The sequence below is a fragment of the Barbatula barbatula genome (assembly GCF_947034865.1).
Source record: "Barbatula barbatula genome assembly, chromosome: 1".
Taxonomy (NCBI): Eukaryota; Metazoa; Chordata; class Actinopteri; order Cypriniformes; family Nemacheilidae; genus Barbatula; species Barbatula barbatula.
Genome location: NC_136766.1, coordinates 32,092,056 through 32,110,587, shown reverse-complemented (window position 1 = coordinate 32,110,587; position 18,532 = coordinate 32,092,056). Strand labels below are relative to the sequence as shown.

The following is an 18,532-nucleotide window of genomic DNA, read 5'->3' as shown; positions in this document are numbered from 1 at the left end:
AAGAGAGCCATTCTTATTCAAGAAAATACTGTTTGGTAGTTGGTAAATAAAATTTCATTTATCCTTCACTGCTTTCAGGTCACTTTGAATTTTGGATATTTTTTCTCTTTTTATTATTATTTTGTTGAATATGAGTTTCCGATGACATTGATCAGCAGTTTTACTTAAAGGAGAGGCTCAGAAATTACATATTTTTGTAGGCTAACCCGGAAGTAAGTGGTTCCCTCTACCGAAAGCCTAGCAGTTTTCCTCCGACAACTCTTTCAAACTTTATTAAAAACGTGTTCCCTGTTGAGTAATTGCGCCGTGAACTTGTGCCCATGTAGCATTATTTGTGAGCTTTATATGTGCGATGGCGTCTAGCGTCCCCGCCAAAGGAAGAAAATTGTTATCAGCCGGCGTTTTAAGGCACGATAAGGCTTTAAAAAAATCACAAGCGGGTTATAATTCGTTTGTTTTATGTCATAGAAAATATTTAGAGGTTTTTACTCGCTTCCGGGTTTTGCAGACAAAAGTACATCATCTCTGCGGCTCCAAATGCAGGAACTGGTCATATCCATTTATCACTCGATATCCACATCGGCCAATAACCGGTATCGGTCGATAAAAGCAACTTTTCACATTATCGGCTGATAGTTTAAAAACAGCAGATGACCAAGGGCGATATATCCTGTCAATCAAAAGAGGACAGAAAACTGCAATGAATTTGCAGATACATTTATAAGGAAAATGTTAAGAAACATCACCAACTCGTAAACTTCAGTTAAAATCTGAAAATGCACTTCCTCCCTGTAATAACTATTCATCTTAAATGACGTATGTCAGACGGGTTGGGCGGAGCATCCGTTAACCCCTCCCCTTCAACTGTCGGACTTCTGCCAGTTCCATTTTAAAATGCGGCGGCTGTAAACATCTAATCAATTCGCAGAGAAAGACGAAAGTCCCGTCCACTATTTTTCGCGTTCAAATTTCCAATTCACTTGGAAATATTTCAAGACACGGAAGTAAAAATCAACGCATCTTTCGTTTCATGGGAACTTTAAGAATGGATATCAGCAGATATCACTCTGAGCAATTATTATTAATTGTGATTTTTTTTATAAATAAGTGACCCTATACTTTTTTTAACGGAGGAAATAAATCAATATTGCATATTGCATTTCTGAATTAAATTCTAGTAAAAATTCTCGCTAAAGAGGAGCTTTACGTTCTGAAAAGTCCATTATATTAAGATACATAAGCTGTGTTGCAAAACCCAGTGAGCCGTCTACCAGTGAAGGCATTATGGGCTTGCCACTGACACAAATCTGCTTCTGAAAGATAAGCCTCTTCATTATACTGACGTGAAGGATACTTCACTTCAAACGATTGGAAGGGAGATTCGGTGGCGTATGCAAAATGGAGAAGGCAATCTCAGAATGCACTGAAAAAAGAGATGGCGTAGAAAAAGTATTATTTTTGAATAAACGTATTCAATTCTAAACAATGTTTAAACATCTGTGCTGGAAAAACAATCTGTTTCACCTGCGTAAACATGTTTGTGTATTTTTAGCCTATCGTGGTTGCTGTTAACCTCAGTCCGTATTAATTCAACGGCGAGTCAAATGCTTTTCACAGAAATTTGGCAGGTTTTAAAACAAATAAGTCATCCATGGGTTCAGTTTGGATGAAGATGGTGCCAGAGTGCAAGGCCGCTCTCTAGGTTTTGGAACAGAAATGTGTGGTGTTGTGGGTTTGTTGATTTCTGTCTCTCGCAATGTACCAATATAGACGAGATCCATCAATCTCATAGCTGCCCTGTCGTCGGCACCTCGATCGGACCCCCACGGGGAGAGATGCAGGACGTGCCGTTTTTACCCGGCGGCCCACCGCTGTCATTCATACGCTTCATCCATCCAGAATTCCTCAGCACGACTCTTGAAAAACCACATCCAGATCTCATTTCCTGATATTCCGTGCTGTCTCTTACCGGAGATGAAGTGTTGATAGAACACAGTTTGACCCAAATCTCAGTTGAAAGGGCCCGTCAGGTCCACTCAGAGGTGCCTTCCATTAAAGCCAAAGCGTACGGAGAAGTTCAGCCAGAAATCAATGACACTATTGCTTTTCTCAATCTTTTCTCGGTTTGTGGACATCAACGTTCTCTCAGATCTCGTCAAGCGAGTTTCTGTTAGGACTCTGTCCTTCCTGTCTCGAGCTTTCTAGCTCCCTGGGCAGAGTCATGACATTGCCACGTCTTTCGGGTTTCTGTTGTGTTATGTGTGGAGACAGGTGGCTTTATGTTGTTACTTAATGCCACGTGTCTTCCTGTTATGTCTCAGCCCCACCCTCCTATCTCCTGTAGTTTCATTCCCATCGTCTGTTTTGTAATTCACCTCGTTAGGGTTTCATTCCCATCAGCTGTCACCACTCTCCCCATGTAATCACTCCTCGTTAGTGTCTCCCTTTATATGGTCTCAGTTTCTCTCTGTTCAGTGTTGGTGCATTGTCTTTGTCTTTATCATATGTCTTTATCTTTTGTCTTATGGCTATTGTCTCACGGTAGTATCACAGTTTCTTGTCGTGTTGGACTACCCTGTTTCCTGTTTCGGTTTTGTGAAGTGTTTTGTTTCTAGTGTGTTTTTGTTCTTGTTTTTCCCCATTGCGGGTGTTTGATTTAATAAACATTTATATTTAACCCCTCGTCTGCCTGCATCTGGGTTCTGTCAAAACCATTTCGTGACAGAATGCACCGACCCACATTGAACCCAGCAGGCAGTACGGACACGACTGCCCGTGCTAGTGAGGCGTACCTTCTCTTTGGCCTCCGCCAGAGAGACATGTACATATGGGACTTCGCTGACAAGTTCTTGGCAACGGCAAAGCGAGGCTGCTTCACGGAGGAGGAGTTGAAGGTAATCTTCAACGGCTGCCTTGCAGAACCGCTCTCCCAGGAGGAGATGAAGTTACAGAGACACCTGGGCTTCACTGATCTTGTTCAGCGGATTAGTGATCGGGATCTGCCCAGGGTTTCTACACGCCTCAGCTCTACGACCCCATTGGGTTCGATCCCTGAGGATCACACCCTGGAGCTTGGGGTCGTGACCACCACCGCACCATCAGTCTCGGACCCTGCAACCTCTCCACCAACCACCAGTCTTCGGGGCAAGCGTGGAAGGAGAGAGTCCTGGGGGTCCTCTTCGGAGGCCTCCAACGCGGAGCCAGCCCCGTCCTTCACCTCCTTCCTCCAGCCGACTACCAGGAGATTGGCTCGGCAGAAGAGGAAGAGGCAACGGAGGGGGGCACATAACCCAGCCCAGCCGGCGCTCCTGCCGGTTCTCCAGCCGGGTTCACAGCCAGCGATCCAGCAGGCGTCCAGACCTGCCTCTCCGCAGGCGGCCAGACCTGCCCTTCCGCAGGCATCAGGACCTGCCTTTCCGCAGGCTTCAGGACCTGCCTTTCCGCAGGCATCAGGACCTGCCTTTCCGCAGGCATCAGGACCTGCCTTTCCGCAGGCATCAGGACCTGCCTTTCCGCAGGCATCAGGACCTGCCTTTCCGCAGGCATCAGGACCTGCCTTTCCGCAGGCATCAGGACCTGCCTTTCCGCAGGCATCAGGACCTGCCTTTCCGCAGGCATCAGGACCTGCCTTTCCGCAGGCATCAGGACCTGCCCTTCCGCAGGCTTCAGGACCTGCCCATCAGCAGGCGTCCAGACCTGCCCATCAGCAGGCGTCCAGACCTGCCCATCCGCAGGCGTCCAGGCCTGTCCTTCCGCAGGCGGACTTCCAGCCGGTGCCTCAGCCGGACTTCCAGCCGGTGCCTCAGCCAGTTCCCCGGCCGGCATCACCTCAAACTTTTTTCCCCCTTGGACACACACCTCTCCCTAGCCTTTTCAAGTCCCCGCCGGTCTCGTCCGGTTGTTTCAAGTCCCCGCCGGTCTCGTCCGGTTGTTTCAAGTCCCCGCCGGTCTCGTCCGGTTGTTTCAAGTCCCCGCCGGTCTCGTCCGGTTGTTTCAAGTCCCCGCCGGTCTCGTCCGGTTGTTTCAAGTCCCCGCCGGTCTCGTCCGGTTGTTTCAAGTCCCCGCCGGTCTCGTCCGGTTGTTTCAAGTCCCCGCCGGTCTCGTCCGGTTGTTTCAAGTCTCCTCAACCTGTCCCACCCTTTTCTGGTGTCCCCAAGGTTTGGCCTCCCATTCCCCCACCCCCCCTCCCATGTTTGTTGTTTTTGTTGACCCACCCGAACCCCTTCATAGCCTCCCTTATGTTCCCCTTAGTTTGTTCTGTGTTGTGCTTGTGGTGTTTGTCTTTGTGCTTTGGTGTTTTGGCCCGCTGAAGTTTCTCCCTTGAGACGCCATGGGGCGTTTCTGGGGGCGGGGGTAATGTTAGGACTCTGTCCTTCCTGTCTCGAGCTTTCTAGCTCCCTGGGCAGAGTCATGACATTGCCACGTCTTTCGGGTTTCTGTTGTGTTATGTGTGGAGACAGGTGGCTTTATGTTGTTACTTAATGCCACGTGTCTTCCTGTTATGTCTCAGCCCCACCCTCCTATCTCCTGTAGTTTCATTCCCATCGTCTGTTTTGTAATTCACCTCGTTAGGGTTTCATTCCCATCAGCTGTCACCACTCTCCCCATGTAATCACTCCTCGTTAGTGTCTCCCTTTATATGGTCTCAGTTTCTCTCTGTTCAGTGTTGGTGCATTGTCTTTGTCTTTATCATATGTCTTTATCTTTTGTCTTATGGCTATTGTCTCACGGTAGTATCACAGTTTCTTGTCGTGTTGGACTACCCTGTTTCCTGTTTCGGTTTTGTGAAGTGTTTTGTTTCTAGTGTTTGTTTTCTAGTGTGTTTTTGTTCTTGTTTTTCCCCATTGCGGGTGTTTGATTTAATAAACATTTATATTTAACCCCTCGTCTGCCTGCATCTGGGTTCTGTCAAAACCATTTCGTGACAGTTTCAGTCACAAATGATTGACTCCATATTCTTCCCAGTTCTTCAGAAAGTATTTTTTTGTGTGTGTAGTACAGTTGAGCATCGTTGGTTTTATTTGAACTACTCATTTTATTTGGCTGATAATTGGATGATTTTGTCTCTGGCTGATGGATTCCAGCAGAACGTTTGCTTGCAGCTTCGCCGTCTGTTAGATCGGCGGCGTGTCTCATCTGCATCTTCTTCACACTCTCAGGTTGTTTCATCCATTCTGTTCGCGTTTCCTTCTCTTCGTCGTTTTGATCCTCTCGCTTGGATGGAGGGATGGCTGTCCAATTTTACGCCTGGCTACTCTTTTCTCGTTTCTAAACGCTTCTTCAGATGGGCTTTTGGCGCCTGAGTGAAAATGAGAGATGTGAATGCGAGATGTTTTCTGCCGTCTTTGTCTTAAAGCTCGTTTCTCTAAATTGCGCAGTTCTTGTTAAGACTCACTTGCGTGTTTGAATTTAAGGCTGACTGATATAATAATATAAAGGCCTGTTGGATGTATAATAAGTGATGCTGTGGATGATGTTTATACCCTTTTTATTAGACTTTAGGTTTTTAAAGGCTGTGTTATTAGTTTTGCAGTCTTTATTCGTGTCTCGCTTTCAGAGCGTGAATACATTAGGTTTGCGCCGCTGATTTTGTTTGCTGGTTAATGGTTTCATAAGAAAAAAATGAAATGTATATTCACATGGAATAAGTACTCCAGACATATACTGTATATATATATAAAATTATATTATAAAACATATACATAGTGTAGATCTGAGTGTGTGTGTGCAAACAGTACTTTCAAATGACTCAATATGTAAATTTCATTACCAACCGAAAATAAAATATGTATAAAATTACTTTTGAAGAAAATGCAGCCAATAATCGCCCAGAAGAGATCAACAGCAATGTATCTAAACATGAGGAACAAGCATAAACTTCAGATTCTACACACTGATCGAACTCTTAATTCTTTCAGTGTTTTGGAGTTTGGTAACTACGAGGAAGTCTTTTTCCCCTGCAGCGCTGAATACGGTCTTTGTTACATTCCCCACCACACCTTTGACCCCTTCAACTGTTGCGAGACGTCCACGCAACTCTTCCTGCCCGTCAGCTCATACATCCAGCAGAAGCCCTTTGGAGTTTATTGAAAACACACCCCGCTCCACCGGGGGTCAACTTTCACATCAGGAGGAGATTGTGAGGAAGCCGAGGTCACTAGAAACAGCATCAGACAGTTCACTTCTTCATCTCTCCACATTTGTATCGTCCCACCTCTCCCGACCGTCAGAGGATTTTATGAGGATGGTTTTTAAGCGTTGTTTCATCAGAGCAAGAGGTTAAAGTGACGGTCGATACTCTGTTTGGGTTCAAGGATTTCATAGAGTCCGAGTCCTTCATCACAACACTCGACCAGGAGGTGAAAAGCTCTTGTTTTAAATCTGGTCTGGTCGTTAAAAGAATCGCGGTCGAAACCGCACCATCCTTGACTTTAGATGTGTGCGTCCGCCTGCCGTTCGGAGCATGTCAGGTACAGATGTAACTGGGAAGTGGAATCTGATTGCGAATGCTGATGGCGTTTTATCCTCAATGGAGTCACGGTGTTACGCCTGTCGACATCGCCCATGCAATTTTCCCCTCTGCTGGATTTTATATGGAACGGCAGTGTGTGTGTGTGTGTGATCACTAAATGCTGAACGGGGTAGAGTGTCATTACCATAATCATATTTCAACACCACCACACACACACACACTTCATTCTGTGTCTCTGTGAGGGAATGATTGGTGCGTTACGAGGCTGTTTTGACACACTGAAGGATCTGGTCATTTTCTTGAAAAATAGCTTTACCTAATAGGATGTGCTTTGTTTGCACGCACGCACGCACACACACACACACACACGCAGATGATGCAGCATTTGCACCCTGGAGTACCGAATGGTCCATTGAATCGATTTAGCAGCCAAGCAAAGGGAACATCGCAGCTCGCTGGTGTGATTGCGTGTGTGCGTGTGTGTACGTTTGCTATCATCTCTACAGATTCTACGTTGTGGGTTGTTATCTAAATTAGCGTATTCATGCATTAATTAATGTCTCTATCCTCCTCTTTCTTCTCCCACAGACTCCCACCGACTTTAGGAGCAATAATGAATGAGATGCTTTGCTATGTTGCGAATAGAGTTTTGTTAAAGGGATACTTCGCCCCAAACTGAAAATCCTGTCATCATTTACTCACCTTCGTGTTGTTCCAAATCTGTATACATGTCTTTGTTCTGATGAACACAGAGAAAGATATTCGGAAGAATGCTTATAACCGGACAGATTTTGAGCCCTGTTGACTCCCGTAGTAGGAAAAAATACAACGGTAGTCAAAAGTGACCCAGAACGGTTTGCTGTCCTGCACTCAACAGAACAAAATAAGGATAAAGTATACTATGGGAGTCAATGGGGGGCAAGATCTGTTTGGTTATAAGCTTTCTCCCAAATATCGTTCTCTCTGTTGATCAGAACAAGGATATTTATACAGGTTTGCGTGAACCATTCCCTAAATGGGATACTTCACCCAAAAATGAAAATGCCCGCCGTCATGTCATTCCATCGCGCATGACTTTCTTTCTTCTGCAGAACACAAAAGAAGATATTTGGAAGAACGTTGGTAAACAAACAACGCTGGAGCCCATTGACTCCCATTGTTTGGACACGAATCCACTGAGACATCTCAAAACATACGTGTTTTATGATGCGTGAAGAGATTTTCATGTTTTGCGCGTGTTCCTAATCTCTGATGCAAGATTGAATTCACATAGACCCTAAACCTGAACTCCCTGTACCTTTTCACTTATCATTTGCTGCTTTGCAAGTGTTCTTTTTTCACTTAGGTAATGCAAATAGTCAGGGCTTTGATGCCGGAGTTGTCTAATCAAATGCGGACAAGTGGGCTGAGAAAGAAAGAAATACAATACGAAGAAAGAGAAAGTGTTGTTTTTTGGAACAGTATTATCATTGTTTGTGGTTGGGTCGATTCCTCATCAATAGTCCACAGTTCTTTGGCTACCGAGGCTTAAGGACGTTTCAATTTTCTTCTCATCCGACTTCACAGTTGCTTTTCAGTTGTTTCACTTTTTCTCTTATTTTTAGTGTAATGATTCTATTTCCTCACACCCATTGGCTTTTCCTGTATTTTAACAGCATTCCTTATGATAAGAAAACACAGTTTCACGGTAAACAGACGGAATAGCTACTGGAAAAATGGCATCAAAAGACTCACACGAGCGAACCAGTGTACCCAATTGATATTTGAGTACGCAGTAACATCCGATGTCTCATGTACCTGATAAGTGATAACCCCGATGTATCTTCATCACTGCTCATGTAAAGTGTAAAACAATTTGTCTTCATTTTACTTAAAAAATAAAAAAAGTTCAATAAAAAACCAAACCACAAATCCGTGGTAATTATAACAACATTGAGATGCATTGCAGTCGTTCAGATATTGCAAGATGAAATTCCTAAATTGAATTTTTTTTAGTTTAAAGCTCATGTTTTATTTGCTCTGGTCTGTGAGAACGCTTTGCTTTTATTATCATCGTAATGATTTTCAGTCGGAGTCAATTCACCTCTCAGATCAGATTCACGGCAGTATTAGTGACTTTAATCGAATGAAACAGTTCGGGTACGAACGTTTCAACGTAACCTGATATCGAATATTTTCATTCAACAGCATCTTTCATGTCATACATTTTCCATCAACCCACAGTTTTGCTGAAGAAAAGCTTGTGTTTTGTGGGTTCTTCAGTTCCATAGGTTGTAATATATCCGATAAAAATAAAATTCGTAGTTTTGAAAAGTCAAAACTTGCTTAAGTATGTGTCCTGTATATTTATTGACATAACATCATCGATTTATTTATCATTCCTAAGGTCTCATTTTCAATGGTTTATGTACCAAAGGAACAATGGAACTCTAAGGGGTTAAAAGTTGACCCCAAAACGAAACTTCTGTCATGATTTACTCACCGTCATGTCATTTTAAACCTGTAGATTACCCGTAAGGTGTTTTGAAAGATGTTGGTAACCAAACAACGGCACTACCAATGGACATTCACTGGTTTTGTGTAGAAGTGAACGAGTACCGCTGTTGTTTCACAAAAATATCACAGAAGTTCCTTTTTCGCGTAATACAAATAAATGAATCCCGCTTCAGCTGGTTATTAAGCGCATTAGATAGAAGTTGTGTGTCTGTGAATCTCAGACGTGACTGACTGCTGGTAGGTAATTCATCGCCTGTGTTGGGTCGAGGTCAGTGGCTATTGAATGCTTGGCAGCTGCTAAAGATTGTTAAAGTTGGTGTTAAATGCTACGTATGTGCGACATGGGCGCTAAAGCATCGATTTGGAGCTCTTAGCCCTGAATACGGCAGATACGTCGCTCATACATCACCCCGGGAGTCACCCAGACGCCAATCTCCATACATTAGACGTGCAGTAATGTGTGTGAGTGTCAGATAGAGAGATGGCCCATGAGGGCTTGCTGTGCTTGGAAAGTATGCACTTTCATCTGTAATATGTCAACATTAGGACACAGTAATACAGATTTCCTGTTTGCTTTATTGGGAATATTTCGGAGGTTCATGTTTTCATCAGATATGTCACCATTCCAAAAGTTCCTTTTTCCAATGTTATAAATGAACAAATGGTATTTTGATGTGGTATAGTACAGTTTTCAGTTCACCCAAAAGAGAGAGAGATTTGGAGGAATGCTTGTAACCAAACAGATCTTGGCCACTATTGACTACCACAGTAGGAGAAATGACAATGGTAGTCAGAAGTGTCCCAGAACTGTTTGCTGTCCTACATTCTTCCAAATATCTTCTTTTGTGTTCAACCAAGCAAAAGAAATATGAAGTCATTTTTCGTACTATGGTAGTCAAGGGCGTCCAAGAACTGTTGTGTTTCAAGCCTTCTTCCAAATATCTTTCTCTGTGTTCGTCAGAACCACAAAATCGGTAGAGATTTGGAACAATTTGGTGAACTACCCCTTTAATTGTAGTTTTTTATTTTATATTTTCACTTAATATAGATATTTTTAGCAGTTTTATTATGTGCTATTGTCATTGTTCATTAGTGCAGTTTACTTAAACCAAAAGTGTTAAATCACATCTGCTAACACAATATCAGCCTTTATATCATTTGAAAAACGTTAAAATAAATGTAAATATTACCTCAGCAATTAACTGTAATGTTAATATTTAAGTTGAGGCACTAGAATAAAAAAATCAACTAATAATAAAAACAATCTACAACTTGATAAAAATGAATAAACAAACAAATAAATAATAAAACTACTAAATCGCATAACAAAGTGTGGTGAGACGATGTCGCTAGGGCTTGACATATGAGCGAGCGGGTCGGCCAAGTTTGACTCTCTCGACTGACTGCTTCTGCAGTGTAATTCTGCTAATGTGAATATGTGAGCTAGTCTCCTGGCACATGGGGTTTGGTTTTGTAACACTGGATCTAGATAATAATTAACCTCTCCTTGATCAGCCATCTTGGCTCTATTGTGCGACTCGAAACGAATGCAACCTTGTTTGGCTCAATTCTACAGTTTCTCTCGATCGCTTTCAATCAGCTGTGCTGGCCTCTCGTTGGGTGAAATTGATTGAGTTAAAGAAAAACGAGAACCACAAAAACGCACCGTCCATTCAGCTAATACGAAGTTATTACTGTGGAAGTCAAAAGTTAGGAGCTTGGCGTCCCTCTCGGCCCGATAATGATCTTTGGCCATCTTGGCTGGACTTTGGTAATGCTACACTGGGCGGACCATTTTTGGCTCGGTTGTGCGGTAATGACTGAGGAAATGAACTCACATCTGCCGCACTGAGCTTGTGCCCGTCGCAGTTGTGCGTCTGGTGGAAATCGAGGTCATGACCTTTGGCAAGCTTGTGCAGGGGAGGTGCCACACCTATCTCCGACGTCCCACCCACCAGTAGACAAAATGGGCTTTGACCCCAGGATGCCGTTGTGTTGACTGAACAAAGCCATTGGCTCTCAGTGAGTAAACAACGGGTGAATGCTTGAGCGCACACACACAAAATCTGAACTCTACATTAGTCTAATTGACTGCTGTGGAGAACGCTGAGTGAGGACTGTGTGCATGTATGTGTGATGTATGTGTGTTTGGTGATTTATTTTATAAATGAGGCGTTCTCTGTGCATGATGGGTAGTGTAGAAGCATTTCGTTTCATTGACCAGTTCGATTGGTAATTTCTATAAAAACAAAAACGCGATGCATGCTTTGGAGTAAGGTCTCCCATGGTTTTAATACGAAGATCATTTTAATTGCTATAGGTGAACCGTTAGAAATAGTAAGAAAACCCTACACACAAATCCTAGTCAAGTCATAGTGCGTAGAAGCAGATAAATCAGTTTAACAACAAAAAATATTTGTTTAAAATCATTGGGTTTTATGAGAACTTGAATAAGTCATAAAACTGATAGAATTACAGTTAATGATTTATATGTGTTGCTCTCTGTCATTGAGAGAGAAAATGTTTCGGTAGTGTTACATCAGCTGAGATGTTACTGCAGGATAACTGCCTACAGCTCAATCTCTCTCGATCCCTCGACACTGACAATGAGACGCTGATCTAAATCCGTTCCGCCCGGTTCCACCAAAGAAAAGGTGATTCTATCTATACCCATCCACTTAACTCACGGTGTGGACCAGAAGCTTTCAAGATCACGTATTACGGCACAGAGAGAAACAGTTGTGCGATTATTTCCGGAAAATCACGAGCTGTGGAGAGAGTGCAATGGAACTACATCATCACATTGATCCCTTCGTGTTTTGTACATTTTGCACGTACACGCCGATTGCCAACAAAACGCAGACATGTGACTTAGTTTGACTTACCATGTGCAGTTCATGTCTGGCATCTTTTAGCACGGTCACCGCGCAATAAATCGGTTTCAAACGATCTCCAAATCAGTTATATGCACCATTTATATTACATCCATCACTGAAATTGCGTGAACAAACAGACACACCTAAACTTCACTATCACATGAGTAACGGACTGCAGCGCAGCCCATCCCATCTTGACAAAGCGCAGATGGCATGGATGGTAAGCGGGCTCTTTCTTTCGCCTTGCCGGGCTTTTCTGGGAGAATGGGCCATAAAAGGAATGGGATCCCTGTGATGACACAGGGATCCAGAATTATAAAAAAAGTAGGTGGAGTGCTGGCGGACTCTATCAAGCACAGAAATACTATTTCATACGTCCAAGCTAATTTTTTGACAAGTTGACCATGTTAAGTATGAGAAGCCAGCATGCATGAGATAGCATGATACACGATCTTTAACACGTACAGTTTTCAAAACGGCAACAATTGCAAAGCAAACAAGAACGCGCCCATTGAATCCAACAAATCTTGATTTTAAACTCACGAGAAAAGCGTGTGTGAAAATATTTTGTACGAGTGATTTCTCAAAAATGCTGATAACGGCAATCTGTAAGGTTTGCCTCTCTATCGCCATTTCTCTGTTTGAAAGATAAAATTGCAGTTTACCTTGCATACTTTTGGTTTATTAAAGTGAAATGATGTCAAACTGAAATCCCCTAGTCACACACACCAGCTTTATTTACAAAAGAATTGCGAAACGTATCAGTATAGTGAGGAAAGACAAAAATAGGCAACTCCAGCGTTATGGATGTGACATTTTGCGAAATGGATGTGGCAAACTCTTAGAGAATGTATTTCTAACCAATATATTAAACCCCTGATGATAGAGTATAAGCGACAGAAAAATATCATTCTATACACAAATTTTCTCTTTAGAAAAATGGAAAAAAACATGCGTTATGGATGTGACAAAAAGGACACAGACAAACTTTGAGGGAATAAGATGTACAACAATAAGACCCAACAAAAGGCATCGCTCTTCATAGAACATACAGTAGTTATAATATTTTCATATTCATGTGCCCATTTATGAGGAAAATGGACCGTTATGGATGTGACAATTCTGAAAGCGCCACATTTCTGACTATGGAAAATCATGCTTAAAAACTAAAAGAGTTCTTTAAAGACTAAGAGAGACTTCACATGGGTATTTAAACCAACAAATCCTTATGGTAAAATGTAATGTAGTTGTGTTTTTGTTTTCTCTCTCAAATCAGTGGAAACACACGGGATCCGAGAGAGGTTTGCAGAGATTCACAAACCGACCATTTGTCACAAAGAGGGCAACACAGATAAAGATCTACCTGTGCGTGATTGAGTATCTGTCATAAATGCCGCAGTCACCGTTTTTAATTACTTTAGCTTCAGAAGAATTGATTATGTAGGAATGGTCCACTTAGCCAGGCTAAGGGTCTCATTAATCCAACTGTAATTAAATTCAACCTTATCATGTGCGGAGATGTGTTCAGCGCGAGGACCAAACTGAGGAAATAAATGAGGAGAGAAAGGAGAAAAAAACTTGATGCGCATACTCGACTAAGCAGACATACTTCGTTGTACATGTCTGGGTTTAAATCTCAAAACAAAAATGTAATCAGACCTTTCAAATTCAGATCAGTTTTTGTAAATCCTTCTCTGTTCAATTCATTGCTTGATTCCGTTCTTAATGATTCCTACATGAATCACTCTGACGCGGTCTCATCCTCTTTACTGTATGTGAGCCGATATCAAGAGCTTTGGAGCGGATTTGTTCGCTTTAAAATGAAACCACTGTCATCATTTCGTGACCCTCATGTCGATCCAAACCACAACTGTTCCTCAGATAGCACACTCCATCTGGCTTACGTCTATTTGACGTATGCATTTACATCTGCAAGACTTAGTTTGCTCATCTGCAATACGTCTCGGAGACATCTGAACGTCTGTAATACGTTTGCTAAAGATCTGGAGATCTGGAAACATCCGCTGCGTAAAAAAACATCTGCTAAACATCTTAGAAAGAGCTGTTGTTCATCCATTCTAAATCATAAACATCTTACAGACATCTTCTGGAGGTCTATGTGACGTCTGACAGCAAACTATGTGTCTTGCAGATGCAAATGCAGACGTCAAATAGACGTAAGCCAGATGTTTGCGTGCTATCAGGGTCTGCTCAGATATCAGGTTGTTTTCCAACAAAGTCCACTCGGAAAGTAATCGTGGAGCTGTTCACAGAAAATAATCGGTCAAAATATAGCCGATCCGGATCAGGTTGAAAAAAATTCCTTGGTTGGCCCCCCAACGTCGAGAGACCGACAAGAGGGAACACTATGTTTTAGTGTTATACGTCACAAAGGGCTAGAAACTGTTGAGAATGTAATAAAACTGTGACCGGCTGTACGAAAATCAGCAAAGAATCAATAACTGTTGAGCAGTTTTAATTTCATTTTATACAATTAATATACAATGCGATTTTAATAATATTAATATGAATTACTAATACAATTTCAGAATTTTCTTCTTTAACACATTAAATAAATAAATACGTTCGTTTTATATCAACTGAAAAAAAATGTGATCAAATAAATTTCGTCTGAGAAATATACATTTCATAAATAGACCATATAAAAAGAATGAATAAAAAACAATGACATTAACTGTGCAAGGAGAAGACCAGTGTAAAATGGAATGTAGCACAGTAATTGTTTTTTAACCTCGATTATTGTGTTTTCATAATTGTTAAAAGCCAAAATTGAAATTAAGAACCAATTATAATGAATTGCTCACGCCTTACTGTATAAAAAACGTCTTGAGAACGTGTCTTTGTTGCTTCTGTGACATCATTCCAAAACAAAAAAGTAAACAGTTTCGCATTGAAGGAATTAAAAGTTGAATCTTTCTCATGAATATGCATGTCTTCTTAATTAAGGTATCGCTGTCAATTTCAGCGTGTTATGCAAATGAAGGTGTTATCGAGTTGATTTTTACTTGTTCCTGTCAGCTATATGCCTTTATGTTAAGCCTTTAACGACAGGTGTTGATGATCGTATGCAAATGTGGTGAATATGCCTGTGAGATTAGAGTCTCCACCCCTCTGAAAATCATTCTTGCTCCGTTAACGCGACGTCGAAGCTATACAGGCCGTATACGTTTTTCCATCTGTATTTCAATGATTCCTGTGAGCAGCCATACAAAAATGGGGGGTCTCTCTCTCTCTCTTTCTCTTTCTCTTTCTCTTTCTCTTTCTCTTTCTCTTTCTCTTTCTCTTTCTCTTTCTCTTTCTCTTTCTCTTTCTCTTTCTCTTTCTCTTTCTCTCTTTGATGTCATCTATATACAGTATACTATTGACAAAATCAGATTTCTGTAGCAATACAGAATACTGTAATATGCTGCAAACTTGATGAAAAGTTTCTCAATGGTTCGCAATAGTAGTTTCTAAATAGTACACTTTTCTTTGAGGTTTGACAAAGTTGTTTGAAGTTCTTGAAATGAGAATCAAAGCTAAATGGACAGTCTCTATGATGTATTGAACTAAAATACTTCATTTTTAGTTGCTAGGCTGCTTTAGCTGGTTGCTAGGGTGGGGCTAAAAGGTTAGCCATTGCTAGGTATGTTTAAATGTATTCACTTGAGTATTATTGAGCGTCAGTTCAATTTACAATTTCAAATTGATTTCATGTACCGAAGGTTCTGCATTTGAAGATGTACATTATAGTCATAACCACAGCACAAGGGTGTATGTGATTGTAATGCAAATTAAAACTGGTGTCAATGTCATTCTCTCTGTGTGTTTATCCTTCTGAAACCTTGACCCCACAACCATCCGATGGGCCGATTGTGCTAGCTGAGCAGAACTGCTGTGTGTGTGTGTTAGAGGGTAGATGCTGTCAGGCGTCCATCACTTGGATAGTCCAGATGCTGATGTGTTTCTACATCATAAATAAAACAGTCAGTCCATATTATTAATATGTAGGACTCTCAAACGATTAATCAGATACAGAATAAAAGTTTGTGCATATTAATGTTTGTATTTATAAACACAAATTTGTGAACAATATTTACATGTATTTATTTATATTTACCAATATTTTAAATGACATATACCTGTTTATATGTGCACGTATTACATGTGTATGTGTTTATAAATACAAAATAAATATGCACAGTACACAGACATATATTATGTAAACTCCATTTGTTATTCTGGATGTGATTAATCACGATTCATCGTTTGGCATTATTAAAATATAATAATGGAAAATATATTTTCGATAAACGTGCTTTGCGTTCATTCACAGTAGAAGGCGTTTGGCGTCAATATTGTTTGGTTACCAACGTTCTCCAAAATATCTTTGTGTTCTGAAGAAGAAAAAAGTCATAAAGGCGTGGAATGACATGATTGGATGTAAACAATGATATTAGAGAACTTTGTAAAATGGTGTTAGGTGTGAATGTACCATAGTGAATCTTATAGTCATTGACAGATTATATTCAGATTTTATATTAGTCCTAATTTCAAAGAAATAGTTTACACAAAAACAAGCATTTAACAAAGAAATTGGGCAAAACATCACGAGGTTGTCAACACAAAACTAGTGTTCCTCTGAAAAAGTAATGAATTACTAGTTACTAATTACATTTTCAATAGTGTAATTAGATCCAAGTATAAAAATAAAACGGTTCATTTGATTTATTCAAATAAATAAGAAATAACTGCATAAATGATTCTTGTTACCTATTCAAAGTACACAAATGTTGAGAAGGATAAGTTAAAGCATACATTTTAAAGTTAGACGTGATGTCATTTCCACTATTGAATATATTACACAGTTTTAGTTCAATTAGGTAAATATAGCTGCAAGCAGCAATCCTCGGGTTCGAGTGCCTAAGGTGTCAAAATTGTTCAGAATGAAGAGAGCTAGTGGCCAAAAGCCGCTGCCTTTAGTAGGTGACCTCGGAGCTAGTTCTTGAGGAATGGCCATTTTAATGTAATAGGCTCCGTCTATAGGCTCCGCCTTTTTAGAACCCTTCGGGCTCGAACTCTAATTCAATTACATTTATAATGCATTAACGTTGCCAGTGGGGCGAGAACAGCCTTAGCCAACAGGTTGGCGCGTATGGTTGCATTGACGTTGGTAATGTGTTGTAATGTAATGCCATACGGGACCGGGGGCACTGAGCATGCATTAATGGTGCCAGTGGGGCTAGAACAGCCTCAGCCAACAGGGTGGGACGTATGGTTGCATTGAGGTGTGATGCCACCGGTCTACCAGCAGAGCCAGTGTTGTTGATCTGGATGAGCTAATTGACACAGGAAGTGGGGTTCAGAGGACAGGTCCAGTGGAGGATAATCAAGAACTGGCCAGTGGTGCGGAAAGTAGAAACCACTGGCTGTGGTTGAGGCGGATGGATACAGCATGGGCTGCCAGATGACATTGTAACAATGAGACACACACCCAGGTCGGATCAACCTACGCAGGGCCTCCCTAGGCTTATTTTGCGTTGGCCCAATGAGGCTGAGGTGCACCACTGACGATGCGCCAAATTGATGGAACCCATACAAAGGGTATTATCACCGCACCTCACCGAAAGGCATCTTTCACCCAGGATAATGGATGCGTTGAAAGTGGGATCGGATACACAACTCATGAGATGTCTCTTTTATAATAGAAAGGAAAGATATGTTTAATTAAAGATCCCCCAAACACAGAGGATGCCTACCCGACGAACCCAGTGAAATCTCGGACCCCCTTTCCTCTATTCATGTTCTTGACTGCTCCCCTGTCATGCATAAAGCGTGGGAAATGTCCTATTGGGCATTTAAACTATGCTGAAATAGTGGGATTATAACATCTAGTCCTATTAAGCAAATCTTTTTCGAGGGAAAAGTAATTCGATAACAGAAAGTAATTACTTAGTAACTAGTTACACCCAACGCTGCGCAAGACTACTGTGAAATTGTTGGAACATCTGAACGTTTTACTTGATCATTTCCGGACATATTGACTGGCACCAAAGCGGAAAATCTCTTGTGCGTGTGTGCTGTCTGTGTCCTTCAAAAGATTTGAGTGAATGACAAGCTTGCCCTCACATCACAGGTGTGTGTGTGTGTGTGTGTGTCACTCCATTATTATAGGGCCTGAGGAAAGAGGTCATTCTCGACAGCTAGACACGGCTGTCATGTCCACTTCTCTCGTCGTCATTTACATACTCGCATATACTCTATGAGGACCTTTCACAGACGCAGTGATTCATATACTGAGGTAATGATTTCCCCGAGCCTCACACAAACCTGTTGGCGTTATTAGATTTAAGGCAAAACGTAATTTGGTCATTTTCGAGGCATTCAGTTTAAATGACCTTACGAGTCGATTTTTGACATGCTTCACTCAATATTATATCACCTTTTATATTCCGTTTTGGGTCAGAGAGATGCTGGAGGACTTTTAATATCTCCAATTGCGGTTATTTCATAAAATCCTGATCGCGCTATAAATGTCCTCTCTGAGAAGTGTTACACTCATTCTGTTTGGGTTAAAGAGATTAAAGAGAAGAGTTGTCTATTTTATTTAATGTTATTTATTCAGTTTGCTTGGGTCATATTGACCGCAAACTGAAAGACACGGTGAAGGCAGAACAGCTGTGGGTGA

General features: G+C 41.5%; 1 protein-coding gene across 8 annotated transcripts in view; it reads left to right on the top strand.

Annotated features, from left to right (window-relative positions):
- Positions 1-18,532, top strand: part of LOC306894502 (adhesion G protein-coupled receptor L3) — a 189,593-nt gene that overhangs the window by 18,267 nt on the left and 152,794 nt on the right. Inside the window, exon 1 of one of the 8 annotated variants that reach the window (XM_079457119.1) lies at positions 10,946-10,990. The exons of the other annotated variants lie outside the window; for them this stretch is intronic. The gene's annotated coding sequence lies outside the window, so the exon portion shown is untranslated. Of the gene's footprint in view, positions 1-10,945; positions 10,991-18,532 lie in introns of those variants that run through there. 8 annotated transcript variants of the gene reach the window in all.